This window comes from Pelodiscus sinensis, chromosome 2, assembly GCF_052426305.1.
Source record: "Pelodiscus sinensis isolate ZL-2025 chromosome 2, ASM5242630v1, whole genome shotgun sequence".
NCBI lineage: Eukaryota > Metazoa > Chordata > Testudines > Trionychidae > Pelodiscus > Pelodiscus sinensis.
In genome coordinates this window covers 213,335,153-213,353,996 of record NC_143053.1, presented here as the reverse complement: position 1 = coordinate 213,353,996, position 18,844 = coordinate 213,335,153, and the positions used below count along the sequence as shown (strand labels likewise).

Here is an 18,844-nt window from a genome sequence, read left to right as displayed (position 1 = left end):
AAACAGCAAGATAATTGACAAATGCTTCTTGCATTTTGGTCATTCCACATAATTCAGCTTCAGAAATATGAAAATTTCATCCAAGCATTTTCAGTGCTAAAACATTAAGGGTATGCCTACATTGCACACTAACCTCCATTTTGTGGGGCACCAGGTTGGTGGACTCAGTGTTTCCAAGATCATTCATCAGTGTCCTTGTAAACCTGGATTTACAATTGCTGGACCCAAGTCTCTCAGCAATGCTAATGCATTCATACTGAACTCTACAGACCTTCTGACTTTGGTCAGCTGCATGACCTACATCCACATTACAAAATGACTTAGACCCAGGTCATAATAGGCCTTGGGGTTTGAGCCATTCCCCGTTATAGTCCTCGCAACCTTAGTGTATGACTTAGTGTTCAGTATAGACCTACCCTAAGTGAGAAGTTAACATTTACTATGAAATTGGGTTGCTATATGTTTTTCCTACCCTCAGCTGTTTTTTCTTTTTTTTAAATCTTGCCAATATGGACTGTTTTAAATAAAACATTCATTGTCATCAACATCTAGAGCTGGTAAATTGGCAAATCTATCATCCCATTATAATCTTTGCACCTGTTCCAGTCTGTTGTTTGTGGTGTTTTTTAGCCAGTGTATGGTGAATGCATCTGCTTAGTGAGTATAGTTAACTGACAGAATTTGTTAATAAACCCACTGACAAGCTAAATGAGGCAAACTGCATTATCTCACATGCTAATTACATTTCATTGCAGACAAACATTTATTAAAGATACAGACAGCAAACCATACATTCTAATTCTATTTGTATACATTTCTGGTTTTACCCCAGCTTCCAGAATTTCTTTTCTCCATGATGTCTGCTAAAATACTGAGAAGCAACCTAACAGGGCCTTATGAGACACCTTCTTAACAACATCCAAAATATACACACCCAACAGCTGGAAGAACAATGCTTAGGGGACAATTTATTAGAGGAATGGAGCCAATTTTGTCTGTCTAGAAACAGAGTTGGATTTCTGGTCATTTGTCATGTGAAATTATCTGTTGCATGTTTTATATGAACAAATTTCAGTCTGTGGCTTGAGCTGCATTTGCAGCAGCTATTCTCCAAAGTAGTTTTTCTCTCCAATGCTTCAGAAGGGCTATGGGTAAAGAAGCTGTTTGATGGTCTTCAAAGAAACAGAGCAGCTGATCCTATTCTATTGGACCTTGCAGCTACTTTTCCTTCTGCTGCTGTTCTCCTGGAGAGCAACAAAAATGTTCAGAAGTGAGGAAATGACCAGTGAGGAAAGGTTGAAAGAACTCGTTATGTTTAATCTAAAGAAGAGAAGGCTAAAAGGGCATGTGGTAAGAGTCTTCAACTATGCATAAGGTTAGTATATAGAGGATGATGTTCAACTGTTCTCTATGTAAGTAGGACATGAAATAATCAGCTTAATCGTCAGAAAGGGAGAGTTTGGTTGGTTATTAGGAAAAACTTGCCATCAGGAGAATGAAGCACCAGAATAGTTAACTTCAGAACATTGCAGAATTCCCATTCTTGGATAATTTGAAGAACAAGTTAGACAAACATGTCAGGGATGCCCTAGGTATATTCAGTCCTACCTCAGTGGGGGAGATGGAAGGAAAGGTGATCTCTTGAGATCTCTTCTAGCCTACAGATCTATGATTATGTGATTCTTGGCCCTTCAGTGAAATGAACCTACACAGGTGATAAATGGATGCTCTTTCTGCCTTCTCTTGCTCTTCTCTATGCCTCTTCCAGTTGCCCAAACTACCTCTAACTTTCCCTCCACTCTTCCCACACTTTCCCCCCTCCCTATACTTGCACTTTTACTTGCTTTCCTTCACTCGCTTCACAAACAACATTCCACAGTGGCTTATACGAGATCTATGTCAGAAACACATTTCCGTTTTAGTTTCTTACAATTTAAATAGATGGGATGGCAAAGCCTCAGAAAATAATGAAGCATTATTCTCCCCATTTTATAGATGGAGAACTGAGGCACAGTGAGATTAACGTGATCCATTGAAATCAATGCGAAAACTCCCACCGAGGTCAGAGGGTCTGGATCAAATCCTAAAATAATTGCTGTAGGTCACACAGGAAGCCTCTGGCATATCTGAGAATTGAATCCAGATCTCCTGAGTTTCAGTCAAGTGTTGTAATCTCAGACGCAACCACCCTTTTCCCATGAGCTCTTTTCCTGTGCCTTTTTAACACTGAAAATTGAATTCTTTGGGGATATATTGTTAGATCAGTGTTATAAAACAAGCAGCAAAGCCAAGCCGCTTCCAAACATAGGGAGAAAACAATCTGCATTCCTCACAGTCTAAAGGTTTGCCAGCATCTAAAGAACCTGCAGTTTTGTGGAGATTAGCTGGAAGAAGAGCAGGTTTAAAATATTGAGCTATGTGAAGATTACCCAATTTAAAGAAGGTGGGTTGCATGGATAAAGGAGGGTTGATTTGATTATTGGTGAAGCTGCACAAAAAGGAAGGGACCCATAGGGCAAGTGAGTACCATTGTCGCACATCCTCATCCAGTTTCATTTCCTAACCCCAGTCTTAATTTTCAGGTCTGGCCGTTAGAGAGGAAAACATTTTTGTTTTTCTGAACAAATTCAATAGGGAAATCAATGAGACACAATAAATGGGGAACCCCACAATGTCACTTCTGAAGAGACAGCTGTTCAGAGTAGAACCACACTTTCATTCTTGAACTGACAGACTCCACTAGTGTATCCAGAATTCCCCAGTGTTTTCCTATTTTTAAGATCATTAAAGCTCTCAGTAATTTCAACAGCTTAAGTGGGGCCCTCTGACTTTGCCATACTAGACACATCTGGTCTTGGTTTGTTGATTTTACTTGGGAATGCATCAAAATCCAGAGAAGATGGGGAAACTTCTGAAAGATAGTTTCTTCTAGTACGCACCACATTCTTCAGCTCTAAGCATATCTTTAGTCAGCAGACCTTCTGCCACGACCTGACCATGGCTGGAGTTCTCCTGTTGATGATGGCAGGCCCAATTAACCACTGCCATACATCTGGGGTAGTGATTTATATCAGAGCAAAGTGAGTGCAAAACATTGTAATTTACACCCAATTTGCTCTGATATTAACATTCATATAAAATGGAAAGCAAAGGTGTTTTGGGTTCCAAGGTTGAAGAAGCGAGAAAACTGCATACAAACAGACCAGGTCCTGCATTAGTTGTCCTGAATAGCAGGCCAAAGAGTAAGCACTGGTCTTCCCTATATGGCCCAACGAAGATTGGCACTTGCTGCTAATATAGAGAAACCTGAGGGAAATTAACACTTCCCAAGAGTACCAAGAGTAAAAGCAGAAGTAGCCAGTCAAGGCAGAAAGAAAAGGGAAAGCTGCCAGGCTAGGAAATTTCTTAGCATGTGGCTCTTATCCACTGTACTCTTTGCCACATATGCAAAATGTTTGCAGAATTACATCCCCTAATCCAAATACTTTAGGACTTATTCTCTAATTTCCCTCGGAAATTCATTAGTTTTCTTAAATGACTGGTAATGCTGCTTGCATTTTTTTGGTTATGGCAAGATTATGCGAAGGAAATCTTTGCCTCACATTATCACAGTTACTTAACCTAAATATATTCAGCTCCTCTGAAATGTTGAAAAAGAGCAGCTCTTTGGTCCCTCATGTTTTAGTGTAGAACTCAGCAGCTTGCTCAAATATTGCTGTCTGAGCAGAAATACTCAGCACTGGGGAACTGATGTGGCATGGGAATGAAAGGTTATTTGTTTGCCCTGGCTGGCACTGGGTCTGAAGCAATACCAGCACCCTGCCAACAAGAAGTTGATAACATGACTTTCTGACTATCTTCCAAAGCTTGGCAGAAATGATTACTTTCTTAATGCTCTACACTTAAGCCCCTACAAATTTTCTAGAGAAGAGTGGCTTTTATTTATATAACTCCACATATTACAGCAGGGCAATTGTAATAGTTAATACATACCGGAAAGATATTAATGTTTAACATGTGTAGATTAAATGCAAACAATAGAACAAATGTTCCAGTTTTGCATGCTAAATCCTTCAGCTTAACACACCACATATTTAATACCTGATTTAACAAAGCAATGCTTTAGGCTTCCAGCTGCCCTATGTTCATGCTTTAGTCATTTGTACCACAGTATCAAACTAAAGTCCTTAGACACTGATGTTCCCTCTTTCTTTCCTAACAGGAGATGCTTAATTGAAATGTCGAGAAGTTTTCACTTAGTTGTGCATGAGTATTACAGTGCCTTCAAGCATGAGACTGGGCCGTTAATTCATGCACTTGCTGTGTGAAATTCCCCACACAACTTTGCCTATATATATTTCAGTCTTGAGCTATAACATTTCTGACAGTTCCATCTTGGGCTCCTCATGTAAAGACCATATTTGCTTCTTTGTGCCAAATTGGGTGAGCTGAACACAGAAATAAGTGGGGTAGGACCAGTATTGAGACCAACAAACTAATTTCCTCTGCAACCTGAATTTGAGCTAAGATCACCAAAGGAGAAAGTCTGCTGCACTAATCACCACCACAAATGTGGTCAGAATCTGGCACACTCCCATTACACAAAACCTTACTTTTCAAGAAGTTCTGCTAAACTTCCTGGGTGAAATCCTGATTCTACTCATGCCAGTGGCAAGCTCTCATTGACTTCAGCAGGACCAGGATTTCATGAAGCGGGTGTACTCAGCGTGAGCAGAGATGGGAGAATGTAGCCCCTAAATACACCTCTCCTGGAGATTGAAAATAATAGACTTTTTTTTCATCTTCTACATGAAGCAAATTTTATGACCTGTTACTACCTGTGCCTTATACTTTAAACAGAAAACAGATTGCCTGTTATCCTGTAATATATATTTGAGCTTTGATGAATACCATCTAGTGCTTTCATGGCAGAAAGGAATATTACTTATCTGAGCAGCAAATTAGCTGTGTGTGTCTTCATCTTGGGCTTGATTAAGTAAATGACTGTTGACTCCTACTGAAGTGGGACCAGGCTCTTAATACTATATCATTGTACAGCTATATAGTGCATATCACCATGAAATGTATTCAATATTACCATTAATCACAGGAGCAGCCCCTGGGATTGACTGGGGAGGGGGAAATCTGTCACTTTCTTGTGTGTTGTGTTTTAGTTAAAGTTCCCCCAAAACAGCTTGATAAACAACAGAACCAGAATCCCCAATATTGGGCAAAATGATGAAGTTGGATGTTGATTAGGGCAGGGAGAAGATTCCTTGGCAAACCCAAAACAAGGGGAAATTGGGGTAACTAAATCCCTCGGTACTGAGCAATAAAAATTAAATCCACAGGCTGCGTCTAGACTGGCAAGTTTTTCTGCAAAAGCGACCGCTTTTGTGCAAAAGCTTGCCAGCTGTCTACACTGGCTGCTTGATTTTGTGCAAAAGCACTGACGTTCTACTGTCTGAAATCAGTGCTTCTTGCGCAAATGCTTTAACGTTCCCATTTGGGCAAAAGCCCTTTTCCGGAAATGTTTTTGCACAAGAGGGGCAGTGTAGACAGCTAAAAACTGTTTTGCGCAAAAAAGCCCCGATGGCAAAAATGGCGATCGGGGCTTTCTTGCGCAAAACCGCGTCTAGATTGGCATGGAAGCTTTTCCGCAAAAGTGCTTTTGTGGAAAAGCATCCGTGCCAATCTAGATGCTCTTTTCCGCAAATGCTTTTAATGGAAAAACTTTTCCGTTAAAAGCATTTGCGGAAAATCATGCCGGTCTAGACGTAGCCACAAGGTATAGAGCAGAGATAGCCACATTTACTGACACGTCAAGCCACATACAATAGTCTTCAGACATTCTAGACCTACAACCTGCCCTGTCAGGTGGTGCCTGCTGGGGTGTGGGGCTTCTGCCCCTACATCTCTGCTGCACAGTCAAAGCCCGCAGTTATCCCTCCCTGCACGGCAGACAGCCCTAGTCCAAAGGTGGGCAATAAGCAGCCCAAAGGCCAGACACAGTTCACCAGAGTTAGCCCTGGGGGGCCCGTTAGATGCTTTATTTACCTGCTCACCTGCAGGTTAAACTGCTTGTGGCTCTTTCTGGCCACGGTTCGCCATTCCCAGCCACTGGGAGTTGAAGAAAGTGGTGCAGGCTGGGCCACTGCTTCCTGCAGCTCCCCTTAGCTGAGAACAGAAAACCACATCCAACAGGAGCTGTGAGCAGCCAGACCTGCAGACACGCAGGTTAATAAAGTGTCTGGCAGCCTGCTAGGGACTATCCCTGGTGAACCGGATCCGGCTCACGGGCCGCTTATTATCTACCCCTCTCCTAGTCCCACCACCTTCAACAGGGCAGACACTCCAAGTTTCCTTCCCACCCCTGGCCACTCCGGTAGGTGGAGATGGGTGGGAGTGGGGCGCTGTGAGCTTCACTTTAACTGTAAAAGTTAAACTAGTAGGTGCAATCCCATGGAAAGGCAATACCCATGATGTCAAATCCCTTAGTGCTGGGTAAACATCAGGGCTATGTCTACACTGGCGGCTTCTTGCACAAAAACCTCTTGTGCAAGGATTCTTGTGCAAGAAGTCTTACACAAGAAAACGTCCACACTACCATGTGTCAGCTGTGCTTTTGCGCAAGAGCTCCCATGGCAGTGTGGATGCTCTCTTGCACAAGAAAGCTCTGATGGCCATTTTAACCATAGGGCTTTCTTGCGCAAGAAATCCCTGCTGAGCGTCCACACTGCCCCTTGCACAAGAGCTGCTGCGCAAGAGGGCTTACACCTGTAAAAAAAGAGTGTAGCTCTTGTGCAAGAAGTCCTCTCTTACCGCGCCATACTGTAAATTTCCTTGCACAAGAGTGGGTGGGCAGTGAGGACGTTCTGGGAATTCTTGCGCAAGAAGGGCCGTGCTTGCACAAGAAGTTGCAAGTGTAGACATAGCCCAGGAGTTTCTGAAAAAGTGTTTTTTTGGAGGCCCCTGGGATGGAGCTGGCTCCTGCATTTGGAAAGCAGAGAAAAGGGACTTGCTGAAGGTGTAAGGAGGTAGAGTGGGATCTCCAGTGAACTCAAGGATAGGGCATCAGCCTCTGGAGCACAGAGTAGTGGGCTGGATCCCACCCACCGAGGCTAACTATCTACCTGCCATGAACCGGAGTAATTTTGTTGTTATTCTTAGAAGAAACAGCTCCAAAAACACAGTGCACAGAGGACTAATAATATAAAAACACAGTGATTGGGCGAAGCTGTGATGTCAAATCAGGTGATTCAAAGCATCTGTGGCGAGGTGTGGGGTTTCTGGAAGGGACCCAAATTAACATTTGTTTTTTAGTCCTTGAAGACACTGAGCCCTCTGACCTGATCCATCAAAGCGTGGGCTTAACTAAGCATCTGAGCAGCTCTGTGGAAGTCAATAGAATTGTGGATGTGCTCCAAGTTAAGTATACACAGAAGTCCTTTGCTGCATCAGGCCACCATGCATGATTGAACTGTAATAGAAGCATAATTCCTACAAGCTAAATTACTTAGATATTATAAATGGATTCGTTGGCAGGGGTGGCATTTGGTGAAAGGAATCTGTTACCTTAAAGCTGATGAGAGAGTTATCAATGGACCTGATTTCAGTCCAACTCCAAGGACCCTGACTAGAGACAGGCATTAAACTCATCTCAAAAGCAACAGCTTGCCTGCGTTGCCATTGGAGCACCAAGGGCATTTTCCAATGTCTTTCAGAAGGTCCAAGGATGTGAGAAGCAAAGAGTTTCTACCTCTTAACAGAGCAAACCAAAATCCCAGAACCAAACATTTCCAAATTTCGTCTGAATTTCACATCTCAGGACCATCTCACATGGGAACTTGTGGACAATAAATAAGAGCAGTTGTAAAAAGACTCTAGCAAAACAGTGTTTGGGGGGAGGCGGTAGAAGGGATTGTAAGCAGTAGGAAGAGATGAAGTTCTCTTTCTACAGCTGTTTTTTATTGAGTACTTAAGCTAGGCTATAAATATCTGATTTTTAAAACATGAGTATTGTTTATGCCTTCTTTCTATGTGCTTTCCTTTGAGTCAGTGGCTAGAAGGAGTTGTCATCACTTTTGTCTGCCATTTTGTAGCAGCAGTCAGCTATGTTACAGACAACCTCTTGTGGATTAAACATTTCAGAATCCTGTTGTCTGCCTCCCCATTGACTGTGACCCCCAGTGGTTCTGAAGTACTTCAGGTCAAACTTATTATACACCATTCACTATCCCAATAAACAAGTAGTGTGTTGTCACATTTGGAGTGCTGCATATTTTTCTAGCAATTATGTCTCATTATATATTTACTATTCAGAAAACGCAGGTGTGGGTTGTTGAACCACGGCCAGTGAGAATTTGCCTAGCTGGCAGCAATTCCATGGTGAGTCATGTTTCACTGTCTGTCGGTTTTATAACTGTTTTCACTACTAATGTAGCTCTGCGATGCAATATGCAATTAGTGCTATTATACAAGCAGCTGTATTCAGTTTTACAATGGGCACTTTCCCCTTTGGCTTGTACCAGAGCCTGTTGTGGTTCTGCTGGTTTGATGACTGGAGCTGTAAAGTGGTATCTGGATGAGCCGCAGTGGCCCAGGAGCCTGATACAAAATCTGATTCTTACTTATTCCCTTCTGCTTTAATGCTGTTTCTTATGGCCCTAGGCGGTCTTAGACGCTATGTCTACACTACAGGGTTTTTGTGCAAAAATAGTTGTTTTTGCGCAAAACCCCACAAAGCGTCCATACCTCAAGCACATTTTTGTGCAAGTAAATGTACGTGAATCGACAGAACAGAGAGGTTTTTGCAGTGTAGGTATTCCTCTTTCTACGAGGAATAACTCCTTTTTGCGCAAGAGCTCAGATGCAAAAAGGTGCATGTGGATGGGAAACGGGATTTTTTTTGTGCAAAAACAGCCTATCGGAAGAAGCACAGGTGTCCTGGTCACCATTCTGTGAATGGTAATCAGAGCTTTCTTGTGAGAGAGCGTCCATCCATGCAGTCTGAATGCTCTCTTGTGGAAAAGCGCATTGCTTTTCCGATGTGCTTTTGCAGTGTGGACGCGCTCTTGCGCAACAAATTTTTGCAGAAGATCTCTTCCGCAAAAAGCTTCTTGCGCAAGAAGCCTGCAATGTAGATGTAGCCAGAGAAAGCTGCGTCTTGCAACAGTAAGTACTGTTGTCACACAGAAACTTGTTACTGCACTTGTGTCACCTCTGAAGTCTTGTGGCTTATTTATTATAAATTACACTGTAAAATGTGAAAACAATAATCTCATGTGCCCGGAAATGAATCTCTGAGGTTCAGTTCAGATAAACATTCTCTAGCCTGACTCTTTAAAGGCCTCCATATTCTTCATCCTTCTCTCTTTACTCTGAGAGGGATTCAGCAGTCTCATTCTTTGGCGGGACTTAGCAGCTTTCCACCTCCCTCACAGCACTCTTCAAGGGTAGCAAGTGGGGGGCAGGCAGACTCCATGCCATTACCCTGCTCTGCTGATCCCATGGCTGCTTGCTTGAATGTTCAGATCAGACACAGGCTTTTCCCTGGCAGTGAGACCAAAAATCTCTGGGGAAAGCGCCAAAAGTGTGAGATTTGAAGCTTCGCAGATATGCAGTGAACATTGGGCATAACAGTTTGAGAAAGGGACAAATTGTGACAAGAGCAGGCAGCTCAGATTCTGTCACCAAAATGTTGGAAAGCAGATTACCACAGAATTTATCCCAAACTTCAAATAAGGGTCAGGTTTGCTTTGAGGCCATCTGTCTGTAGTATGAACAGAATTCATATGGAAACAGTACAAAGTAGATTGCTGCCAAGCTCCTCCATGAGGTGGCATAAACCACAGGGGAACCATTAATCTAAAGGGGGAAATGACTAACCTACAGTCCAAAACAAATGGGTAAAGAATGAAGGTTTGTTTGCTGCTGACTGCAAAGGCTCTTTCTGACTATTTATTGTCTACATGAAATGAGTTGGCGGCTGTCTCACTCCAGATCCTAGTGGATGACATATCACAAAATGCTTCATCACAATTGGCCCCCTTGTTATCAGTATGGCCAGACAACCATGGCTACTGAGAATGAACCGGTTCTTATCCTTGGTGGTGATCCTTCCTGGCCCTGACTGAGGTAGCATTTAAATCCACTATGCCAGGGGTGGTCAACCCATTACAGACAGAGAGCCAAAATAGTGGTGGATATAGCACAAAGAGCAGAGGGAAAAGAGTTGTTGAGTTTAAAAAAAAAAAAAAAAAAAAAAAAAAGAGCCCTCTGGTTGCCTCCCTTTTAAGAACAGAGCAAGCAGGCATTGCCTTTTTAAGATGGCCATTTTGAAGGTGACCATTTTGAAGTCTGCACGGTAGAGATGCCACGACTCCGGCTGTTTCTTTCAGACAGAAACATGCTGCCCCTTTTAGAGCCACGAGGTGAGGGTGCTGCAATTTTTTCTTTGAAGAGCCGCGGGTTGGCCACCCCTGCACTATGTCTTTAATGCTCAGTCCTGTCCCAGTGGGAAGCACTGAGGTGTGGTATTTAGAGCCAAGTGCCTTTAAATATCTAGCCCTAAATCCCTACTAGGCACAGTATCAGCAAGTTACAGGAGGAACACAGTGGCGGTGTTCCTGTTACGGGATGCAAGCACTTGCAACTAGCCAGTTGTGCCTTCCCTGTCTTGCTCAGGGTGTGCGCGTGCGTAAAAGTAGTGTTCTCTGTAAACTGTGCATTTGTGCGGCCACTCAGAGATTTAAATGCCACCCAGCTGATTAGCAGAGTGCCCATAGCTAGGTTTTGTGCTTCTACTGGTGGTGCACATTTACACATGCTTTGGTGCACAAAAAATATTCCACACATGGATGGAAAAAAAATCAGCACATGTATGGGATTAGCGGTAACATTGGATGACAGGACTCTGTTTTTGCCCAGTCCAGTACAGGAGTGTATACTAGACTAGGCAGGTCGGCTTAAGGTACATAATTCCAGCTACTCAAAATGCGTAGCTGGCGTCGGCTTACCTTGAGCTGAGCCATGTCAGCACCCACACAGAGGGAGGCTGATCGGAACAAATGCTCCCATGGGCTTCTCTTATTCCTTGCAGAAGGAGGAGTACTGGATTCTGGCAGAGGCTGCCCTCAGCATTTGATTTAGGGGCCAATACTAAATTTGCTAAATCAAACACCAGAAGATCAACGTCTAGAGCATCGATCTTCTGGTCAGGATAGATATGCCCTTAGAGAGATCCCTACTGCCCTTTCTCCCTCTAGACTACCACTAGAAAATTGGGCCCAATACCCACTGTGCTGGCTCTGTGGCTAGAGGCCATGAAAATTCTGTTAAAAATAAAATTGAAGCAGACAAAAAAAGTCCCAGCTTTTAAAAAGCAACAACAAAGCCCAAATTATTTAACAGCGTTTGTTTTAAAGAGATCATTTAAAAATAGAATACACATTATTTATTTGTCATTATGAAAGCTAGTCTATTCCAAAATACTAGGGTCATGAGAAACTTCTGAAAAATGTTAGTGAAATGATTCACTGAATTTCCTACTGTTTTATTCCCCCCATTTTCACGCTCTTGTATGTTGCGTTTTTGTGACATGTCAATAAATAGCAACATGGTTGCTTAAAAAAATCAGAAAATCATGGCATCTCATGTGCGTTCTCAGTAGGGCAATAATTTAGTTCACAAAATTTTCCTCATAAATAGGGCCATTTGCAATTTAAATGTTTTCATCGCAATAGGAACAATGTCATGAAAATGAAACCCATTTCAGGGAAATGCAAACTGCCCACATTTCAAGTGCTTTGAAAAATCATGGAAGTCGGGAGAGATTCCAGAAGACTGGAAAAGGGCAAATATAGTGCCCATCTATAAAAAGGGAAATAAGAACAAACCAGGAAATTACAGGCCAGTCAGTTTAACTTCTGTGCCAGGAAAGATAATGGAGCAAGTAATTAAGGAATTCATCTGCAAACATCTGGAAGATAATAAGGTGATAGGAAACAGCCAGCATGGATTTGTGAAGAACAAATCATGTCAGACCAATCCGATAGCTTTCTTTGATTGGATAAGGGAGAAGCAGTGGATATGGTATAACTATACTTTAGTAAGGCATTTGACATGATCTCGCGTGACCTTCCTTTCAATAAGCCACAGAAATGCAACCTAAATGGGGCTATTGTAGGGTGGGTGCATAACTGGCTATACAACCATTCTCAGAGAGTAGTTATTAATGGTTCACTGGGAGTCATGCTGGGAGGGCATAACAAGTTGGGATCTGCAGGAGTCTGTTTTGGGACAGGTTCTGTTCAATATCTTTATCAATGAGTTTAGATAATGGCATAGAGAGTACGCTTATTAAGTTTGCAGATGATACCAAGCTGGGAGGGGTTGCAAGTGCTTTGGAGGATATGGTCATAAGTCAAAATGATCTGGACAAACTGGATAAATGGTCTGAGGTAAATAGGATGAAGTTTAATAAGGACAAATGCAAAGTACTCCTCTTAGGAAGGAACAATCAGTTTCACACATACAGAATGGGAAGTGATTGTCTAGGAAGGAGTACTGCAGAAAGGGATATATGGGTCATAGTGGACCACAAGCTAACTATGAGTTAATAGTGTGACACATGCAAAAAAAGCAAACATGATTCTGGGATGCATTAACAGGAGTGTTGTGAGCAAGACACGAGAAGTCATTCTTTTGCTTTACTCTGTGCTGAGGAGGGCTCAGTTGGAGTACTGTGTCCAGTTCTGGGTACCACATATCAGGAAAGATGTGGAGAAATTAGAGAATGTCCAGAGAAGAGAAACAAAAATGATTAAAGGTCTAGAAAACATGTCCTGTAAGAGTAGGGTGAGAGAATTGGGCTTGTTTAGTTTAGAAAAGAGAAGACCAAGCGGGGACATGGTAGCTGTTTTCAAATATCTAAAAGGGTGTTGCAAGGAGGAGGGAGAAAAATTGTTCTCCTTGGCCTCTGATGATAGGACAAGAAGCAAAGGGCTTAAATTGAAGCAAGGGAGGTTTAGGTTGGACATTAGGAAAAAATTCCTAAATGTCAGGGTGGTTAAACACTGGAATAAATTGCCTAAGGAGGTTGTGGAATCTCTATAACTGGAGATATTTAAGAGCCGGTTGAATAGACATCTATCGGGGATGATCTAGAAGTTACTCAGTCCTGCCATGGGGTTAGGGGACTGGACTCAGTGACCTCTTGCTCCCCTCCAGTTCTAGTATTCTATGATTCTGTGGATATTTTGCAATCTCTGAAAAGCACATACACATAGCTGATTTATGCCGGCTGAGAATCTGGCCTATAAAGAACACATTCCCTGCTGGCATTGTGTCTAAACAGTACTGACGGCAGTTCTTTCTTTGACCTGACCATTGCTAGTGAAACCATTTTCCAAGACCTTTTCACTGTAAGAGACAAAGAAACTTTTTGCTCTGCAGAAAGTAGCTATTCAGGAGATCTAGACTGACTAAGAATTGGTAGTTTGCCCAGAACTTGTCATTTTAGTACCCAGAGACTGAGTTTATTTTAAGGGAAACAGCTGGGATTATATACCATTTTTTCAGAGAAGGCATATAAAATAATAATGAATTTTATAGAGCTGTAAAGATTTAGAAAATTAGTCCCAGGTCTAAGGTTTAATTGTTAAATGTCACCAAAGAACTTTACAATAATTGAGCACTATGGAATGGCAGAAGTTAATCACTTGATTGAAGTGAATTAAGACTTTCTAATGCCACATTTATCACTCATAAGTTTCGTTTTCCATTCATAAAATTCAATTTCAGATTCAAACTATGATATTTATATAGGCTGTATATAGCAAATTTATGTTTTACAGGACATGCTGTTGCAAACTAATGTCAAAGCTGGCATATATACTGATTGCAACAAGGAAATTCTAGTTTACCTTGGCATCCTTAACCTACATTGTTCACCCTTGGCATTGCAGCCTACATGATGTAGTATTTAAGACCCCCTCTACTCCAGTACTTATACAAAAACTTGGTGGCCAAAATTTTCAGCCAGCATTTGCTTGTTTTGTTTTCCTAACTAAACCCAGGAAACTTAGGCTCCTATATTCCTCAATCAATTTTGATACTGGGATTTAGGCTTCTAAATCACTAGGGTGCTTTTGAAATTTTTACCCATTGTCCTCACTTACACAAAACTCCCATTTAATTTAACAGTAACAAGTCACTGGGACCATATGGCATCTATCCAAGAGTTCTGAAAGAATTCAAATGTGAAATTGCAGAACTATTAACTGTGGTTTTCAATCTATTCATTACATCAGATTCTGTACCTAATGACTGGAAGATAGTTAATGTGATGCCAATATTTAAAAAGGGCTCTAGAAGTGATCCTGGCAATTACAGACTGGTAAGTTGAATGTCAATACCCGGCAAATTAGTTGAAACTACAGTAAAGAATACAATTGTCAGACATAGATGAACATAATTTGTTGGGGAAAAGTCAACATGGCTTCGGTAAAGGGAAATCATACTTTACTAATCTACTACTGTTCTTTGAGAGGGTCAACAAACATGTGGACAAGAGGTATCCAGTGATATAATGTACTTAGACTTCCAGAAGGTTTGACAATGTCCCTCCTCAAAGGCTCTTAAGTAAGTTGTCATGGGATAAAAGGGAAGGTCTTTTCATGGATTCATAACTGGTTAAAAGGCAGGAAACAAAGGGTTGGAATAAATAGCAAGTTTTCAGAATGGAGAGAGGTAACTAGTGGTGTCCCCGAAGGGTCCTTATTGGGACCGATCCATTTATAAATGATCTGGAGAAAGAGGTAAAAACAGTGAGATTGCAAAATTGGCAGCTGATACTAAACTACTCAAGATGTATAAGACCAAAGCAGACTCGTGAAGAACTTCAAAAAGATCTCATAAAACTAAGTGATTGGGCAACAAAATGGCAAATGAAATTTAATGTTGGTAAATGTAAAGTAATGCACATTGGAAAAATAATCCCAACTATACATACAATATTATGGGGACTAATTTAGCTACAACTACTGAAAGGCCGAGATCTTGGAATAGTTATGGGTAGTTCTCTGAAAATATCCATTCAGTGTGCAGCGGAAGTCAAAAAAGCAAACAGAATGTTAGGAATCATTTTTAAAGGGATAGAGCAGACGACATAAAATATCTTATTGCCTCTATATAAAACCATGGTACACCCACATTTTGAATACTGCATACAGATGTGGTTGCCTCATCTCAAAAAAGACATATTGGCATTGAAAAAGGTTCAGAAAAGGGCAACAAAAATTATTAGGGGTTTGGAATGGATCCCATATGAAGAGAGATTAAAAAGACTGGGACTTTTCAGTTTAGAAAAGGGGAGACTAAGGGGGGATATGATAGAGGTCTAGAAAATCATGACTTGCGTGGAAAAAATGAATAAGGAAAAGTTATTTACTTGTTCCCATAACATAAGAAATAGGGATCATCACATGAAAGTGAATTGATAGTGGGTTTAAAACAAACAAACGGCAGCTTTTTTTTCCCCCACACAGTGCATGGTTGGGCCCATGGAACTCCTTGCCAGAGGATGTTGTGAAGACCAGGACTTTATCTAGTTCTTTCTTGAACTCTGTTAAATTCATGGAGGTTAGTTCCATCAACGGCTCTTAACCAGGATGGGTAGGAATCACTGTGTGTCCTTAGCCTCATCAGAGGCTGGGAATGGGTTACAGGAGAGGGATTGCTTGAAGATTCCCTGTTCTGTTCACTCTCTCTGGACCTTTTGTCTGACCCAGTATGGCCATTCTTATGTAAGTTCCTTGGATATTTGCCCAAGATAGGAGTGCATGACAGGACTCACACATTGGACCTAAGCCTCTGAAATGTTGAACATCCATATCTGTCTTTGAAGGCTTTTTCAGGATGACATTTACAAGTAAAATGTCATCAAAATGGAATATATATTTCCTTTCAGTAGCAAGAGCTAGAACAGCTATGGAGAAGATCAGTTTAGGGCCCAATCCTGCAAGGTTCTAAATACCTTCAACTCCCTCTGAGGTCAGTGGCACTCAGTATCTCTCAGAAAGGGTCTCTTCCTTTTTAGGGATATAGACATAGTCTTGCCTATTACTGTGTGTTTTCTCTTCATTCCGCATTTCTAGAAACACCAACCCTGCAGATTCAGCACAATTCATACTTCGGGGAAGCAGGCACACCCCAATTCAACATCATGCAATTGTCCAAACAAACAAGAAACTCAGGGATCATTGTTGACAAAAGAGTGAAATGAACTTACAGTGCAAACCACAAAGTGATCTGATGTTGGATTTTACCCAAACAGGAAGAGAGAGACTGGAGGGAATGGATCTTCCAACAATGGAAGGAGAGAAACAACAGTTAGAAAGAAATGATCAAGCATAGACTCCTGGGAAACTGGGAGCTTTATCTGGAAGCGGAGAATTTGTGCAAACTGAGATCAAAAGCCTGAAAAGAGAGAGATTCGTAGTTTTGTACCACATGGAAACATATTAGCAGAAGGAATGATACCGGATAAACAGCAGCCCTAAAGGGGAGAAATATCAAGGACAAATCTGCAGGAAATATGAATGATTTGTTGACTGGGATCATGCGGCATCTAAGAGACATTGAGCACCAAGTAGTGCTACCAAATATGAAATGTGTAGATCAGCAAAGACTGGATTAATGAGGCGTTCAAGGAATCTGTAAAACCAGTGAGTAGAGTCAGCTGAATGATTTAATTTATGCTTTAGCAATAGTAGTAACTCATTGGTTTAACATCTATGCCTGCTGAGAATGTGAACCACCAATAAGTTCCCTATATACAAGAACCCTGTGATGGGGCGAGGCAGCCCTGCACTGAACCTGCAGGGCCCAGCCAGGGTTACCTGGCTGCAGAGGCCCCTTCCCCACAGCCCTACCAAGCATGCCCGGGCTGTAGCTCCACTATAAAAGGGGAAGGACTCAGTCTGGAGAGACAGCTGGAGGAGAAGGACCTGTGAAATGGGCTTCTGCACAGCTGTTGCCAGAGACTCCAGGGGAGGCCAGAGGGGACGCGGAGGTGAGCTGGTGTGACCCATGTACTGCCTGCCGAGGAGACGCCGGCCTGGCGGTTGCTGCAAGCTGGGGGAGTACAGGGGAAGGAACACCAGGGAACCAGGTAGGAAGTGGCCCAGGACAGGAGCAGGAGCCTCCTCTCCCACCCAGAGAATCTTGGCGAATTTTGGCCGGATTGCCCTGCTGAGGGAGTGACCCGCTACCCGGTTGCTTACAAGGCCCTGGGCCGGGACCCAGTAGAGTAGGGTGGGTCCGGGTCCCCCTACCTGAGGGTGCATCCCTGCTACACCCTAAACTGTGTTATGGACTCTGGCTGGAGGGCCTTGGCCTTGTCTTAAAGTGCCAGCTTTAAACTGTGTTGTGGACTCAGGCCAGGGGCCTTGGCTTTGGCCTTGTCTTAAAGGACCGGACGTGGACTGTGTTTTGGACTCAGGCCAGAGGACCTTGGACTTAAGAGGGTAAGCGGGAGGGGCCTGCCACAAACCCCATATAGAAATATAGGTAAAACCAGAATATTATGCATTTTTAATGAGATATTAGTGCATTGGATGAGAAATATCCCTGGAAGAGAAAACTGTATCAAATGGTCCTGCAACTGAAGGAAAGGAATGTAAGAGCCGTGAAGGAACAAATCAAATGGAAGCTGATCACATTGAGTCATAGGCTTGCAGCACAAAGCTGTCAATATCAAGAGAACAGACTCTTAATGAGAGACTCTGAGCAATTCTTTGATCAGATCGACATTAAAAGGAGAACAGAAAAAAAACCAGGAAGCCAATAAATAATATGGAAGTGTTTCAGTGCTACTGGATGGAAATCTGACGCTGCACAACATAATTACATAGCTGACTGGGTTAAAAATGTGAGCAAAAAAAAAAAAAAAAAAAAAGCCAACACAAGAAAAGAAATGAAAGAAATAGGTTAGGTCCTGAGAGGAATGAAAAATAAGAAAGCACTTGGACCAAATGGGATGCATGGATGCTGGCTGAAATATCCAACCACTTTCCCTGGTGTTTACTTGAACACCTTAATAAATGTTTGAAGAATGGATGTCCAAGATTGATGGTGCCAGGAACAACTATCCTCATATAAAAAAGAATGCCTTCTTATAAATGATAGACCAATTTACCATCCATGTGAAAACATCTAATGACAATTCTAGTGAAAAAGATCCTGGAGAGTGCTATCAGACAAGGGAATAGCCTACATAGCGAACATGAAAGAGACAAAAGACCTCTGGCTGAACAGGAAGATCACAGAAGCAGCAAAAATAAACCCTGACCCTTCAAATTTAGAGATACTGTGGGTAGATTGTCAAAAAGCAATTTACATTTTTGCACTGAAAATTCGCAAGGTCCTTCCCAAGTTCATTTTCTGCTTGCAGCAATTCACGGAGAAATGGGGCACTGGGATGTTTGAAGGCTGCTTGTTTAAAAAAAATCCCCACTATAATACTGAAGGACAATAAAATAAATAATAAGATTAAGATGGCAAATTGTATTATACAGGCAGTCCCCGGGTTACGTACAAGATAGGGACTGTAGGTTTGTTCTTAAGTTGAATCTGTATGTATGTTGGAACTGGCGTCCAGATTCAGCCGCTGCTGGAACTGACCAGTGGCTGACTACAGGAAGCGCTAGGCAGAGTTGCTCTGCCCCGGGATTCCTGGAATCAGCCGCTGATCAGTTTCAACAGCGGCTGAATCTGGATGCCTGGGACAGAGCAGCTGGGGCGCTTCCCGGTAGGTCCCCGCAGCGCCGTACCTCGGGCTTCC

The 18,844-nt window shown here is 42.3% G+C and overlaps 1 long non-coding RNA gene across 1 annotated transcript in view; it reads right to left on the bottom strand.

Moving 5' to 3' along the window:
* Positions 1-608: 608 nt before the first annotated feature.
* LOC142826841 (uncharacterized) overlaps positions 609-18,844 on the bottom strand; it is a 33,707-nt gene continuing 15,471 nt past the window's right edge. The window contains exon 3 of the long non-coding RNA XR_012901102.2: positions 609-1,244. This is a non-coding gene — a long non-coding RNA (uncharacterized LOC142826841). The remainder of the gene's footprint in view (positions 1,245-18,844) is intronic.